General features: G+C 35.7%; 7 non-coding genes across 7 annotated transcripts; all 7 read left to right on the forward strand.

The window, feature by feature from the left end:
• The first annotated feature begins 772 nt into the window (after positions 1 to 772).
• Positions 773 to 844, forward strand: TRNAC-GCA (transfer RNA cysteine (anticodon GCA)). The gene has a single exon. It is a non-coding gene; the product is annotated as a tRNA-Cys (tRNA).
• Positions 845 to 3,812: 2,968 nt separating this feature from the next.
• TRNAC-GCA (transfer RNA cysteine (anticodon GCA)) lies at positions 3,813 to 3,884 on the forward strand. The gene has a single exon. It is a non-coding gene; the product is annotated as a tRNA-Cys (tRNA).
• Positions 3,885 to 6,605: 2,721 nt separating this feature from the next.
• Positions 6,606 to 6,677, forward strand: TRNAC-GCA (transfer RNA cysteine (anticodon GCA)). Its single transcript has one exon. It is a non-coding gene; the product is annotated as a tRNA-Cys (tRNA).
• Positions 6,678 to 7,541: 864 nt separating this feature from the next.
• Positions 7,542 to 7,613, forward strand: TRNAC-ACA (transfer RNA cysteine (anticodon ACA)). The gene has a single exon. It is a non-coding gene; the product is annotated as a tRNA-Cys (tRNA).
• Positions 7,614 to 10,351: 2,738 nt separating this feature from the next.
• On the forward strand, positions 10,352 to 10,423 carry TRNAC-GCA (transfer RNA cysteine (anticodon GCA)). Its single transcript has one exon. It is a non-coding gene; the product is annotated as a tRNA-Cys (tRNA).
• Positions 10,424 to 14,423: 4,000 nt separating this feature from the next.
• Positions 14,424 to 14,495, forward strand: TRNAC-GCA (transfer RNA cysteine (anticodon GCA)). Its single transcript has one exon. It is a non-coding gene; the product is annotated as a tRNA-Cys (tRNA).
• A 1,818-nt stretch (positions 14,496 to 16,313) lies between these two features.
• TRNAC-GCA (transfer RNA cysteine (anticodon GCA)) lies at positions 16,314 to 16,385 on the forward strand. Its single transcript has one exon. It is a non-coding gene; the product is annotated as a tRNA-Cys (tRNA).
• The last annotated feature ends 799 nt before the right edge of the window (positions 16,386 to 17,184 follow it).

Consider the following 17,184-nt stretch of genomic DNA (forward strand, 5'->3'; position numbering starts at 1 on the left):
TATGTAATGAGCAACACATTTCTACATTTGAAATACTCCTGATCATCTCCTGAAACATAGGGTAAACACCATTAAGCTGTTTCGGATTTCTTTGTATGATACAAGCTGTGTATTACATTCGCCCAAGTTCTACTGGTGATATTATCAGTTTGAAATAGTCCATTGGAACCAATAATATGCCCTTAATGAAATGTATTAATTTGTGCAGCTGACCAGAAGTACACTGATGTCATTAGTTCTGCAAGTTCCATACAGTCAGCCACTCTATCACTTTTTAAAACAGGGCAGTTTTCAACATTCAAGGGTTTATGTCAGTGGTAGAGCGTAGGAGTGTAGTTCAAGAAGTCCCTGTTTCATAACCACATACCCTCTTCAATAGATCCTGTTAAAATGTTTTTCAACCCAATGCACTGTAAGAAACAATAAGATATATCATCATTTCATATACAAAACAATGAACAATTGGGTTTAACTATGCTCTTAGCACAAAATCAACAAACTGCAGAAGAGAAGCAGTTACGTTTTGCAGAATTTGTGCATTTGACAAAAGTTTTTTTTCCATGTTCCAAGATCTACATGTGATACGAAATCAATGAATTCTTGCAATGGAAACCTCACTGTATTTTACCAAGGCAGATAAAGGACATCTTTTGTACCCCTTAAACTTATAAGGAGGGTTTGGTGGCTGAAAATGCATTGCTTTGATGGTGATAGCATGTTGCTTCCACTTTGTACATATTACTGAATAAATAAAGGTGAATATTTCAGAACTGGGGCTATAGCTCAGTGGTAGAGCATTTGACTGCAGATCAAGAGGTCCCTAGTTCAAATCTGGGTGCCCCCTTGTCCAATTGTTTTACCTGTAGAAATAAATTGAAGAAAACATTTACAATCTTAGCATTTTATGTAATGACTAACACATTTCTACATTTGAAATACTCCTGATCATCTCCTGAAACATAGGGTAAACACCATTAAGCTGTTTATGATTTCTTCATATGATACAAGCTGTGTTTTACATTCACCCAAGTTCTACTGTGATATTATCAGTTTGAAATAGTCCATTGGAAGCTCATATGAATGATATAAAACTGTGGTGGAAACCAAAAATATGCCCTTAATGAAATGTATTAATTTGTACAGCTGACCAGAAGTGCACTGATGTCATTAGTTCTACAAATTCCATACAGTCACCCACTCAATCACCTTTTTAAAAAAGGGCAGTTTTCAGCATTCAAGGGTTTAACTCAGTGGTAGAGCGTAGGAGTGCAGTTCAAGAAGTCCCTGTTTCATAACCATATACCCTCTTCAATAGATCCTGTTAAAATGTTTTTGAACCCAATGCACTGTAAGAAACAATAAGATATATCATCATTTCATATACAAAACAATGAACAATTGGGTTTAACTATGCTCTTAGCACAAAATCAACAAACTGCAGTAGAGAAGCAGTTACGTTTTGCAGAATTTGTGCGTTTGACACAAGTTTCTGTTCCATGTTCCAAGATCTACATGTGATACGAAATGTATGAATTCTTGCAATGGAAACCTCACTGTATTTTACCAAGGCAGATAAAGGACATCTTTTGTACCCCTTATACTTATAAGGAGGGTTTGGTGGCTGAATTTGCATTGCTTTGATGGTGATTGCATGTTGCTTGCACTTTGTACATATTACTGAATTGATAAAGTAGAATGTTTCAGAACAGTGGGTATAGCTCAGTGGTAGAGAATTTGACTGCAGATCAAGAGGTCCCTAGTTCAAATCTGGGTGCCCCCTTGTCCAACTGTTTTACCTGTAGAAATATTTTTTAAATTAAATAAATTGAAGAAAGCATTTACAATCTTAGCATTTTATGTAATGAGCAACACATTTCTACATTGGAAATACTCCTGATCATCTCCTGAAACATAGGTTAAACACCATGAAACTGTTTAGGATTTCTTCATATGATACAAGCTGTGTTTTACATTCACCCAAGTTCTACTGGTGATATTATCAGTTTGAAATAGTCCATTGGAAGCTCATATGAATGTTATGAAACTGTGGTGGAAACCAATAATATGCCCTTAATGAAATGTATTAATTTGTACAGCTGACCAGAAGTGCACTGATGTCAATAGTTCTACAAGTTCCATACAGTCACCCACTCTATCACCTTTTTTAAAAAGGGCAGTTTTCAGCATTCAAGGGTTTAACTCAGTGGTAGAGCGTAGGAGTGCAGTTCAAGAAGTCCCTGTTTCATAACCATATACCCTCTTCAATAGATCCTGTTAAAATGTTTTTCAACCCAATGCACTGTAAGAAACAATAAGATATATCATCATTTCATATACAAAACAATGAACAATTGGGTTTAACTATGCTCTTAGCACAAAATCAACAAACTGCAGTAGAGAAGCAGTTACGTTTTGCACAATTTTTCTGCATTTGACAAAAGTTCTTTTTCATGTTCCAAGATCTACATGTGATACGAAATGTATGAATTCTTGCAATGGAAACCTCACTGTATTGTACCAAGGCAGATAAAGGACATCTTTTGTACCCCTTATACTTATAAGGAGGGTTTGGTGGCTGAAATTGCATTGCTTTGATGGTGATTGCATGTTGCTTCCACTTTGTACATATTACTGAATAAATAAAGGTGAACATTTCAGAAAGGGGGGTTTAGCTCAGTGGTAGAGCATTTGAATGCAGATGAGTCAAATGGAAACCTCACTGTATTTTACCAAGGCAGATAAAGGACATCTTTTGTACCCCTTATACTTATAAGGAGGGTTTGGTGGCTGAATTTGCATTGCTTTGATGGTGATTGCATGTTGCTTGCACTTTGTACATATTACTGAATTGATAAAGGAGAATGTTTGAGAATTGGGGGTATAGCTCAGTGGTAGAGAATTGGACTGCAGATCAAGAGGTTCCTAGTTCAAATCTGGGTGCCCCCTTGTCCAAATGTTTTACCTGTAGAAATAAATTGAAGAAAACATTTACTATCTTAGCATTTTATGTAATGAGCAACACATTTCCACATTGGAAATACTCCTGATCATCTCCTGAAACATAGGGTAAACACCATGAAACTGTTTAGGATTTCTTCATATGATACAAGCTGTGTTTTACATTCACCCAAGTTCTACTGGTGATATTATCAGTTTGAAATAGTCCATTGGAAGCTCATATGAATGTTATAAAACTGTGGTGGAAACCGATAATATGCCCTTAATGAAATGTATTAATTTGTACAGCTGACCAGAAGTGCACTGATGTCATTAGTTCTACAAGCTCCATACAGTGACCCACTCTATCACCTTTTTAAAAAAGGGCAGTTTTCAGAATTCAATGGTTTACCTCAGCGGTAGAGCGTAGGTGTGCAGTTCAAGAAGTCCCTGTTTCATAACCATATACCCTCTTCAATAGATCCTGTTAAAATGTTTTTCAACCCAATGCACTGTAAGAAACAATAAGATATATCATCATTTCATATACAAAACAATGAACAATTGGGTTTAACTATGCTCTTAGCACAAAATCAACAAACTGCAGTAGAGAAGCAGTTACATTTTGCAGAATGTGTGCATTTGACAAAAGATTTTTTTTCCATGTTCCAAGATCTACATGTGATACGAAATGTATGAATTCTTGCAATGGAAATCTCACTGTATTTTACCAAGGCAGATAAAGGACATCTTTTGTACCCCTTATACTTATAAGGAGGGTTTGGTGGCTGAAATTGCATTGCTTTGATGGTGATTGCATGTTGCTTCCACTTTGTACATATTACTGAATAAATAAAGATGAACATTTCAGAAAGGGGGGTATAGCTCAGTGGTAGAGCATTTGACTGCAGATCAAGAGGTCCCTAGTTTAAATCTGGGTGCCCCCTTGTCCAACTGTTTTACATGTAGAAATAAATTGAAGAAAACATTTACAATCTTAGCATTTTATGTAATGAGCGACACATTTCTACTTTTGAAATACTCCTGATCATCTCCTGAAACATAGGGTAAACACCATTAAGCTGTTTCGGATTTCTATGTATGATACAAGTTGTGTATTACATTCACCCAAGTTCTACTGGTGATATTATCAGTTTGAAATAGTCCATTGGAAGCTCATATGAATGTTATAAAACTGTGGTGGAAATCAATAATATGCCCTTAATGAAATGTATTAATTTGTACAGCTGACCAGAAGTGCACTGATCTCATTAGTTCTACAAGTTCCATACAGTCACCCACTCTATCACTTTTAAAAAAAGGGCAGTTTTCAGCATTCAAGGGTTTAACTCAGTGGTAGAGCGTAGGAGTGCAGTTCAAGAAGTCCCTGCTTCATAACCATATACCCTCTTCAATAGATCATGTTAAAATGTTTTTCAACCCAATGCACTGTAAGAAACAATAAGAAATATCATAATTTTACATAGAAAACAATGAACAATTGGGTTTAACTATGCTCTTAGCACAAAATCAACAAACTGCAGTAGAGAAGCAGTTACGTTTTGCAGAATTTGTGCATTTGACAAAAGTTTTTTTTCCATGTTCCAAGATCTACATGTGATACTAAATCAATGAATTCTTGCAATGGAAACCTCACTGTATTTTACCAAGGCAGATAAAGGACATCTTTTGTACCCCTTATACTTATAAGGAGGGTTTGGTGGCTGAAAATGCATTGCTTTGATGGTGATTGCGTGTTGCTTCCACTTTGTACATATTACTGAATAAATAAAGGTGAACATTTCAAAAATGTGGGTATAGCTCAGTGGTAGAGCATTTCACTGCAGATTAAGAGGTCCCGAGTTCAAATCTGGGTGCCCCCTTGTCCAACTGTTGTACCTGTAGAAATATTTTTTTAATTAAATAAATTGAAGAAAACATTTACAATCTTAGCATTTTATGTAATGAGCAACACATTTCTACATTTGAAATACTCCTGATCATCTCCTGAAACATAGGGTAAACACCATTAAGCTGTTTCGGATTTCTTTGTATGATACAAGCTGTGTATTACATTCACCCAAGTTCTACTGGTGATATTATCAGTTTGAAATAGTGCATTGGAACCAATAATATGACCTTAATGAAATGTATTAATTTGTACAGCTGACCAGAAGTGCACTGATGTCATTAGTTCTACAAGTTCCATACAGTCACCCACTCTATCACCTTTTTAAAAAAGGGCAGTTTTCAGCATTCAAGGGTTTAACTCAGTGGTAGAGCGTAGGAGTGCAGTTCAAGAAGTCCCTGTTTCATAACCATATACCCTCGTCAATAGATCCTGTTAAAATGTTTTTCAACCCAATACACTGTAAGAAACAATTAGATATATCATCATTTCATATACAAAACAATGAACAATTGGGTTTAACTATGCTGTTAGCACAAAATCAACAAACTGCAGTAGAGAAGCAGTTACGTTTTGCAGAATTTGTGCATTTGACAAAAGTTTTTTTTCATGTTCCAAGATCTACATGTGATACGAAATGTATGAATTCTTGCAATGGAAACCTCACTGTATTTTAGCAAGGCAGATAAAGGACATCTTTTCTACCCCTTATTCTTATAAGGAGGGTTTGGTGGCTGAAATTGCATTGCTTTGATGGTGATTGCATGTTGCTTCCACTTTGTACATATTACTGAATAAATAAAGGTGAACATATCAGAAAGGGGGTATAGCTCAGTTGTAGAGCATTTGACTGAAGATCAAGAGGTCCGTAGATCAAATCTCGGTGCCCCCTTGTCCAACTGTTTTATCTGTAGAAATAAATTGAAGAAAACATTTACAATCTTAGCATTTTATGTAATGAGCAACACATTTCTACATTTGAAATACTCCTGATCATCTCCTGAAACATAGGGTAAACACCACTAAGCTGTTTAGGATTTATTCATATGATACAAGCTGTGTTTTACATTCACCCAAGTTCTACTGGTGATATTATCAGTTTGAAATAGTCCATTCGAAGCTCATATGAATGTTATAAAACTCTGGTGGAAACCAATAATATTCCCTTAATGAAATGTATTCATTTGTACAGCTGACCAGAAGTACACTGATGTCATTAGTTCTACAAGTTCCATACAGTCACCCACTCTATCACCTTTTTAAAAAAAAGGGCAGTTTTCAGCATTCAAGGGTTTAACTCAGTGGTAGAGCGTAGGAGTGCAGTTCAAGAAGTCCCCGTTTCATAACCATATACCCTCTTCAATAGATCCTGTTAAAATGTTTTTCAACCCAATGCACTGTAAGAAACAATAAGATATATCATCATTTCATATACAAAACAATGAACAAGGAGGTTTAACTATGCTCTTAGCACAAAATCAACAAACTGCAGTAGAGAAGCAGTTACGTTTTGCAGAATTTGTGCATTTGACAAAAGTTTTTTTTTCATCTTCCACGATCTACATGTGATACGAAATGTATGAATTCTTGCAATGGAAACCTCACTGTATTTTACCAAGGCACATAAAGGACATCCTTCACACCCCATATACTTATAAGGAGGGTTTGGTGGCTGAAAATGCATTGCTTTGATGGTGATTGCATGTTGTTTGCACTTTGTACATATTACAGAATTAATAAAGGAAAACATTTCAGAACTGGGGGTATAGCTCAGTGGTAGAGCATTTGACTGCAGATCAAGAGGTCCCTAGTTCAAATCTGGGTGCCCCCTTGTCCAACTGTTTTACCTGTAGAAATAAATTGCAGAACACATTTACAATCTTAGCATTTTATGTAATGAGCAACACATTTCTACATTTGAAAGACTCCTGATCATCTCCTGAAACATAGGGTAAACACCATGAAACTGTTTAGGATTTCTTCATATGATACAAGCTTTGTTTTACATTCACCCAAGTTCTACTGGTGATATTATCGGTTTGAAATAGTCCATTCGAAGCTCATATGAATGTTATAAAACTCTGGTGGAAACCAATAATATTCCCTTAATGAAATGTATTCATTTGTACAGCTGACCAGAAGTACACTGATGTCATTAGTTCTACAAGTTCCATACAGTCACCCACTCTATCACCTTTTTTAAAAAGGGCAGTTTTCAGCATTCAAGGGTTTAACTCAGTGGTAGAGTGTAGGAGTGCAGTTCAAGAAGTCCCTGTTTCATAACTATATACCCTCTTCAATAGATCCTGTTAAAATGTTTTTCAACCCAATGCACTGTAAGAAACAATAAGATATATCATCATTTCATATACAAAACAATGAACAATTGGGTTTAACTATGCGCTTAGCACAAAATCAACAAACTGCAGTAGAGAAGCAGTTCCTTTTTGCAGAATTTGTGCATTTGACAAAAGTTTCTTTTTCATGTTCCAAGATCTACATGTGATACGAAATGTATGAATTCTTGCAATGGAAACCTCACTGTATTTTACCAAGGCAGATAAAGGACATCTTTTGTACCCCTTATACTTATAAGGAGGGTTTGGTGGCTGAATTTGCATTGCTTTGATGGTGATTGCATGTTGCTTCCACTTTGTACATATTACTGAATAAATAAAGGTGAACATTTCAGAAAGGGGGTATAGCTCAGTGGTAGAGAGTTTGACTACAGATCAAGAGGTCTCTAGTTCAAATCTGGGTGCCCCCTTCTCCAACTGTTTTACCTGTAGAAATAAATTGAAGAAAACCTTTACAATCTTAGCATTTTATGTAAGAGCAACACATTTCTACATTTTAAAGACTCCTGATCATCTCCTGAAACATAGGGTAAACACCATTAAGCTGTTTAGGATTTCTTCATATGATCCAAGCTGGGTTTTACATTCACCCAAGTTCTACTGGTGCTATTATCAGTTTGAAATAGTCCATTGGAAGCTCTTATGAATGTTATAAAACTGTGGTGGAAACCAATAATATTCCTTTAATGAAATGTATTCATTTGTAAAGCTGACCAGAAGTACACTGATGTCATTAGTTCTACAAGTTCCATACAGTCACCCACTCTATCACCTTTTTAAAAAAAGGGCAGTTTTCAGCATTCAAGGGTTTAACTCAGTGGTAGAGCGTAGGAGTGCAGTTCAAGAAGTCCCTGTTCATAACCATATACCCTCTTCAATAGATCCTGTTAAAATGTTTTTCAACCCAATGCACTGTAAGAAACAATAAGATATATCATCATTTCATATACAAAACAATGACCAATTGGGTTTAACCATGCTCTTAGCACAAAATCAACAAACTGCAGTAGAGAAGCAGTTACGTTTTGCAGAATTTGTGCATTTGACAAAAGTTTTTTTTCATGTTCCAAGATCTACATGTGATACGAAATGTATGAATTCTTGCAATGGAAACCTCACTGTATTTTAGCAAGGCAGATAAAGGACATCTTTTCTACCCCTTATTCTTATAAGGAGGGTTTGGTGGCTGAAATTGCATTGCTTTGATGGTGATTGCATGTTGCTTCCACTTTGTACATATTACTGAATAAATAAAGGTGAACATATCAGAAAGGGGGTATAGCTCAGTTGTAGAGCATTTGACTGTAGATCAAGAGGTCCGTAGATCAAATCTCGGTGCCCCCTTGTCCAACTGTTTTATCTGTAGAAATAAATTGAAGAAAACATTTACAATCTTAGCATTTTATGTAATGAGCAACACATTTCTACATTTGAAATGCTCCTGATCATCTCCTGAAACATAGGGTAAACACCACTAAGCTGTTTAGGATTTATTCATATGATACAAGCTGTGTTTTACATTCACCCAAGTTCTACTGGTGATATTATCAGTTTGAAATAGTCCATTGGAAGCTCACATGAATGTTATAAATCTGTGGTGGAAACCAATAATATGCCCTTAATGAAATGTATTAATTTGTACAGCTGACCAGAAGTGCACTGATGTCATTAGTTCTACAAGTTCCATACAGTCACCCACTCTATCACCTTTTTAAAAAAGGGCAGTTTTCAGCATTCAAGGGTTTAACTCAGTGGTAGAGCGTAGGAGTGCAGTTCAAGAAGTCCCTGTTTCATAACCATATACCCTCTTCAATAGATCCTGTTAACATGTTTTTCAACCCAATGCACTGTAAGAAACAATAAAATATATCATCATTTCATATACAAAACAATGAACAATTGGGTTTAACTATGCTCTTAGCACAAAATCAACAAACTGCAGTAGAGAAGCAGTTACGTTTTGCAGAATTTGTGCATTTGACAAAAGTTTTTTTTTTATGTTCCAAGATCTACATGTGATACGAAATGTATGAATTCTTGCAATGGAAACCTCACTGTATTTTACCAAGGCAGATAAAGGACATCTTTTGTACCCCTTATACTTATAAAGAGGGTTTGGTGGCTGAAATTGCATTGCTTTCATGGTGATTGCATGTTGCTTCCACTTTGTACATATTACTGAATAAATAAAGGTAAACATTTCAAAAAGGGGGGTATAGCTCACTGATAGAGCATTTGACTGCAGATGAAGAGGTCCCTAGTTCAAATCTGGGTGCCCTCTTCTCCAACTGTTTTACCTGTAGAAATAAATTGAAGAAAATCTTTACAATCTTAGCATTTTATGTAATGAGCAACACATTTCTACATTTGAAAGACTCCTGATCATCTCCTGAAACATAGGGTAAACACCATGAAACTGTTTAGGATTTCTTCGTATGATACAAGATGTGTTTTACATTCACCCAAGTTCTACTGGTGATATTATCAGTTTGAAATAGTCCATTGGAAGCTCATATGAATGTTATAAAACTGTGGTGGAAACCAATAATATTCCCTTAATGAAATGTATTCATTTGAAAAGCTGACCAGAAGTACACTGATGTCATTAGTTCTACAAGTTCCATACAGTCACCCACTCTATCACCTTTTTAAAAAAAAGGGCAGTTTTCAGCATTCAAGGGTTTAACTCAGTGGTAGAGCGTAGGAGTGCAGTTCAAGAAGTCCCTGTTTCATAACCATATACCCTCTTCAATAGATCCTGTTAAAATGTTTTTCAACCCAATGCACTGTAAGAAACAATAAGATATATCATCATTTCATATACAAAACAATGAACAAGTGGCTTTAACTATGCTCTTAGCACAAAATCAACAAACTGCAGTAGAGAAGCAGTTACGTTTTGCAGAATTTGTGCATTTGACAAAAGTTTTTTTTTCATCTTCCAAGATCTACATGTGATACGAAATGTATGAATTCTTGCAATGGAAACCTCACTGTATTTTACCAAGGCACATAAAGGACATCCTTCACACCCCATATACTTATAAGGAGGGTTTGGTGGCTGAAAATGCATTGCTTTGATGGTGATTGCATGTTGTTTGCACTTTGTACATATTACAGAATTAATAAAGGAAAACGTTTCAGAACTGGGGGTATAGCTCAGTGGTAGAGCATTTGACTGCAGATCAAGAGGTCCCTAGTTCAATTCTGGGTGCCCTCTTGTCTAACTGTTTTACCTGTAGAAATAAATTGCAGAACACATTTACAATCTTAGCATTTTATGTAATGAGCAACACATTTCTACATTTGAAAGACTCCTGATCATCTCCTGAAACATAGGGTAAACACCATGAAACTGTTTAGGATTTCTTCATATGATACAAGCTGTGTTTTACATTCACCCAAGTTCTACTGGTGATATTATCAGTTTGAAATAGTCCATTCGAAGCTCATATGAATGTTATAAAACTCTGGTGGAAACCAATAATATTCCCTTAATGAAATGTATTCATTTGTACAGCTGACCAGAAGTACACTGATGTCATTAGTTCTACAAGTTCCATACAGTCACCCACTCTATCACCTTTTTTAAAAAGGGCAGTTTTCAGCATTCAAGGGTTTAACTCAGTGGTAGAGTGTAGGAGTGCAGTTCAAGAAGTCCCTGTTTCATAACTATATACCCTCTTCAATAGATCCTGTTAAAATGTTTTTCAACCCAATGCACTGTAAGAAACAATAAGATATATCATCATTTCATGTACAAAACAATGAACAATTGGGTTTAACTATGCGCTTAGCACAAAATCAACAAACTGCAGTAGAGAAGCAGTTCCTTTTTGCAGAATTTGTGCATTTGACAAAAGTTTCTTTTTCATGTTCCAAGATCTACATGTGATACGAAATGTATGAATTCTTGCAATGGAAACCTCACTGTATTTTACCAAGGCAGATAAAGGACATCTTTTGTACCCCTTATACTTATAAGGAGGGTTTGGTGGCTGAATTTGCATTGCTTTGATGGTGATTGCATGTTGCTTCCACTTTGTACATATTACTGAATAAATAAAGGTGAACATTTCAGAAAGCGGGTATAGCTCAGTGGTAAAGAGTTTGACTACAGATCAAGAGGTCTCTAGTTCAAATCTGGGTGCCCCCTTCTCCAACTGTTTTACCTGTAGAAATAAATTGAAGAAAACCTTTACAATCTTAGCATTTTATGTAAAGAGCAACACATTTCTACATTTTAAAGACTCCTGATCATCTCCTGAAACATAGGGTAAACACCATTAAGCTGTTTAGGATTTCTTCATATGATCCAAGCTGGGTTTTACATTCACCCAAGTTCTACTGGTGATATTATCAGTTTGAAATAGTCCATTGGAAGCTCTTATGAATGTTATAAAACTGTGGTGGAAACCAATAATATGCCCTTAATGAAATGCATTGATTTGTACAGCTGACCAGAAGTGCACTGATGTCATTAGTTCTACAAGTTCCATACAGTCACCCACTCTATCACCTTTTTAAAAAAGGGCAGTTTTCAGCATTCAAGAATTTAACTCAGTGGTAGAGCGTAGGAGTGCAGTTCAAGAAGTCCCTGTTTCATAACCATATACCCTCTTCAATAGATCCTGTTAAAATCTTTTTCAACCCAATGCACTGTAAGAAACAATAAGATATATCATCATTTCATATACAAAACAATGAACAATTGGGTTTAACTAAGCTCTTAGCACAAAATCAACAAACTGCAGTAGAGAAGCAGTTACGTTTTGCAGAATTTGTGCTTTTGACAAAAGATTTTTTTTCAATGTTCCCAGATCTACATGTGATACAAAATGTATGAATTCTTGCAATGGAAACCTCACTGTATTTTACCAAGGCAGATAAAGGACATTTTTTCTACCCCTTATTCTTATAAGGAGGGTTTGGTGGCTGAAATTGCATTGCTTTGATGGTGATTGCATGTTGCTTCCACTTTGTACATATTACTGAATAAATAAAGGTGAACATTTCAAAAAGGGGGGTACAGCTCAGTGGTAGAGCATTTTACTGCAGATCAAGAGGTCCCTAGTTCAAATCTGGGTGCCCCCTTCTCCAACTGTTTTACCTGTAGAAATAAATTGAAGAAAACCTTTACAATCTTAGCATTTTATGTAATGAGCAACACATTTCTACATTTGAAAGACTCCTGATCATCTCCTGAAACATAGGGTAAACACCATGAAACTGTTTAGGATTTCTTCGTATGATACAAGCTGTGTTTTACATTCACCCAAGTTCTACTGGTGATATTATCAGTTTGAAATAGTCCATTGGAAGCCCATATGAATGTTATAAAACTGTGGTGGAAACCAATAATATTCCCTTAATGAAATGTATTCATTTGTACAGCTGACCAGAAGTGCACTGATGTCATTAGTTCTACAAGTTCCATACAGTCACCCACTCTATCACCTTTTTAAAATAAAAGGGCAGTTTTCAGCATTAGAGAGTTAAACTCAGTGGTAGAGCGTAGGAGTGCAGTTCAAGAAGTCCCTGTTTCATAACCATATACCCTCTTCAATAGATCCTGTTAAAATGTTTTTCAACCCAATGCACTGTAAGAAACAATAAGATATATCATGATTTCATATACAAAACAATGAACAATTGGGTTTAACTATGCTCTTAGCACAAAATCAACAAACTGCAGTAGAGAAGCAGTTACGTTTTCCAGAATTTGTGCATTTGACAAAAGTTTTTTTTCATGTTCCAAGATCTACAGGTGATACGAAATGTATGAATTCTTGCAATGGAAACCTCACTGTATTTTACCAAGGCAGATAAAGGACATCTTTTGTACCCCTTATACTTATAAGGAGGGTTTGGTGGCTGAATTTGCAATGCATTGATGGTGATTGCATGTTGCTTGCACTTTGTGTAAGCAACAATAAGATATATCATCATTTCATATACAAAACAATGAACAATTGGGTTTAACTATGCTCTTAGCACAAAATCAACAAACTGCAGTAGAGAAGCAGTTACGTTTTGCAGAATTTGTGCATTTGACAAAAGTTTTTTTTTCATGTTCCAAGATCTACATGTGATACGAAATGTATGAATTCTTGCAATAGAAACCTCACTGTATTTTACCAAGGCAGATAAAGGACATCTTTTGTACCCCTTATACTTATAAGGAGGGTTTGGTGGCTGAAATTGCATTGCTTTGATGGTGATTGCATGTTGCTTCCACTTTGTACATATTACTGAATAAATAAAGGTGAACATTTCAAAAAGGGGGGTATAGCTCAGTGGTAGAGCATTTTACGGCAGATCAAGAGGTCCCTAGTTCAAATCTGGGTGCCCCCTTCTCCAACTGTTTTACCTGTAGAAATAAATTGAAGAAAACCTTTACAATCTTAGCATTTTATGTAATGAGCAACACATTTCTACATTTGAAAGACTCCTGATCATCTCCAGAAACATAGGGTAAACATCATGAAACTGTTTAGGATTTCTTCGTATGATACAAGCTGTGTTTTACATTCACCCAAGTTCTACTGGTGATATTATCAGTTTGAAATAGTCAATTGGAAGCTCATATGAATGTTATAAAACTGTGGTGGAAACCAATAATATTCCCTTAATGAAATGTATTCATTTGTACAGCTGACCAGAAGTACACTGATGTCATTAGTTCTACAAGTTCCATACAGTCACCCACTCTATCACCTTTTTAAAAAAAGGGCAGTTTTCAGCATTCAAGGGTTTAACTCAGTGGTAGAGCGTAGGAGTGCAGTTCAAGAAGTCCCGGTTTCATAACCATATACCCTCTTCAATAGATCCTGTTAAAATGTTTTTCAACCCAATGCACTCTAAGAAACAATAAGATATATCATCATTTCATATACAAAACAATGAACAATTGCGTTTAACTATGCTCTTAGCACAAAATCAACAAACTGCAGTAGAGAAGCAGTTACGTTTTGCAGAATTTGTGCATTTGACAAAAGTTTTTTTTCCATGTTCCAAGATCTACATGTGATACGAAATCAATGAATTCTTGCAATGGAAACCTCACTGTATTTTACCAAGGCAGATAAAGGACATCTTTTGTACCCCTTAAACTTATAAGGAGGGTTTGGTGGCTGAAAATGCATTGCTTTGATGGTGATAGCATGTTGCTTCCACTTTGTACATATTACTGAATAAATAAAGGTGAATATTTCAGAACTGGGGCTATAGCTCAGTGGTAGAGCATTTGACTGCAGATCAAGAGGTCCCTAGTTCAAATCTGGGTGCCCCCTTGTCCAATTGTTTTACCTGTAGAAATAAATTGAAGAAAACATTTACAATCTTAGCATTTTATGTAATGAGCAACACATTTCTACATTTGAAATACTCCTGATCATCATCCGAATCATAGGGTAAACAACATGCAACTGTTTAGGATTTCTTCGTATGATACAAGCTGTGTTTTACATTCACCCAGGTTCTACTGGTGATATTATCAGTTTGAAATAGTCCATTGGAAGCTCATATGAATGTTATAAAACTGTGGTGGAAACCGATAATATGCCCTTAATGACATGTATTAATTTGTACAGCTGACCAGAAGTGCATTAGTGTCATTAGTTCTACAAGTTCCATACAGTCACCCACTCTATCACCTTTTTTAAAAAGGGCAGTTTTCAGCATTCAAGGGTTTAACTCAGTGGTAGAGTGTAGGAGTGCAGTTCAAGAAGTCCCTGTTTCATAACCATATACCCTCTTCAATAGATCCTGTTAAAATGTTTTTCAACCCGATGCACTTTTTGAGAAACAATAGGATATATCATCATTTCATATACAAAACAATGAACAATTGGGTTTAACTATGCTCTTAGCACAAAATCAACAAACTGCACTAGAGAAGCAGTTACATTTTGCAGAATGTGTGCATTTGACAAAAGATTTTTTTTCCATGTTCCAAGATCTACATGTGATACGAAATGTATGAATTCTTGCAATGGAAACCTCACTGTATTTTACCAAGGCAGATAAAGGACATCCTTTACACCCCATATACTTATAAGGAGGGTTTGGTGGCTGAAAATGCATTGCTTTGATGGTGATTGCATGTTACTTGCACTTTGTACATGTTACAGAATTAATAAAGGAGAACATTTCAGTACTGGGGGTATAGCTCAGTGGTAGAGCATTTGACTGCAGATGAAGAGGTCCCTAGTTCAAATCGGGGTGCCCCCTTATCCGACTGTTTTACCTGTAGAAATATTTTTTTAAATAAATTGAAGAAAACATTTACAATCTTAGCATTTTATGTAATGCGCAACACATTTCTACATCGGAAATACTCCTGATCATCATCTGAAACATAGGGTAAACACCATGAAACTGTTTAGGATTTCTTCGTATGATACAAGCTGTGTTTTACATTCACCCAAGTTCTACTGGTGATATTATCAGTTTGAAATAGTCCATTGGCAGCTCATATGAATGTTATAAAATTGTGGTGGAAACCAATAATATGCCCTTAATGAAATGTATTAATTTGTACAGCTGACCAAAAGTGCATTAGTGTCATTAGTTCTACAAGTTCCATACAGTCACCCACTCTATCACTTTTTAAAAAAAGGGCAGTTTTCAGCATTCAAGGGTTTATGTCAGTGGAAGACGGTACGAGTGCAGTTCAAGAAGTCCCTGTTTCATAACCATATACCCTCTTCAATAGATCCTGTTAAAATGTTTTTCAACCCAATGCACTGTAAGAAACAATAAGATATATCTTCATTTCATATACAAAACAATGAACAATTGGGTTTAACTATGCTCTTAGCACAAAATCAACAAACTGCACTAGAGAAGCAGTTACATTTTGCAGAATGTGTGCATTTGACAAAAGATTTTTTTTCCATGTTCCAAGATCTACATGTGATACGAAATGTATGAATTCTTGCAATGGAAACCTCACTGTATTTTACCAAGGCAGATAAAGGACTTCCTTTACACCCCATATACTAATAAGGAGGGTTTGGTGGCTGAAAATGCATTGCTTTGATGGTGATTGCATGTTGCTTGCACTTTGTACATATTACAGAATTAATAAAGGAGAACATTTCTGAACTGGTGGTATAGCTCAGTGGTAGAGCATTTGACTGCAGATCAAGAGGTCCCTAGTTCAAATCTGGGTGCCCCCTTATCCAACTGTTTTACCTGTAGAAATATTTTTTTAATTAAATAAATTGAAGAAAACATTTACAATCTTAGCATTTTATGTAATGAGCAACACATTTCTACATTTGAAAAGACTCCTGATCATCTCCTGAAACATAGGGTAAACACCATTAAGCTGTTTAGGATTTCTTCATGTGATGCAAGCTGGGTTTTACATTCACCCAAGTTGTACTGGTTTATTATCAGTTTGAAATAGTCCATTGGAAGCTCATATGAATGTTATAAAACTGTGGTGGAAACCAATAATATGCCCTTAATTAAATGTATTAATTTGAACAGCTAACCAGAAGTGCACTGATGTCATTAGTTCTACAAGTTCCATACAGTCACCCACTCTATCACCTTTTTTAAAAAGGGCAGTTTTCAGCATTCAAGGGTTTAACTCAGTGGTAGAGTGTAGGAGTGCAGTTCAAGAAGTCCCTGTTTCATAACCATATACCCTCTTCAATAGATCCTTTTAAAATGTTTTTCAACCCAATGCACTGTAAGAAACAATAATATATATCATCATTTCATATACAAAACAATGAACAATTGGGTTTAACTATACTCTTAGCACAAAATCAACAAACTGCAGTAGAGAAGCAGTTACATTTTGCAGAATTTGTGCATTTGACAAAAGTTTTTTTTCCATGTTCCAAGATCTACATGTGATACGAAATGTATGAATTCTTGCAATGGAAACCTCACTGTATTTTACCAAGGCAGATAAAGGACATCTTGTGTACCCCTTATACTTATAAGGAGGGTTTGGTGGCTGAA

Source organism: Ambystoma mexicanum, unplaced genomic scaffold, assembly GCF_040938575.1.
Source record: "Ambystoma mexicanum isolate Mex_15411 unplaced genomic scaffold, UKY_AmexF1_1 Mex_scaf66, whole genome shotgun sequence".
NCBI classification, from domain to species: domain Eukaryota; kingdom Metazoa; phylum Chordata; class Amphibia; order Caudata; family Ambystomatidae; genus Ambystoma; species Ambystoma mexicanum.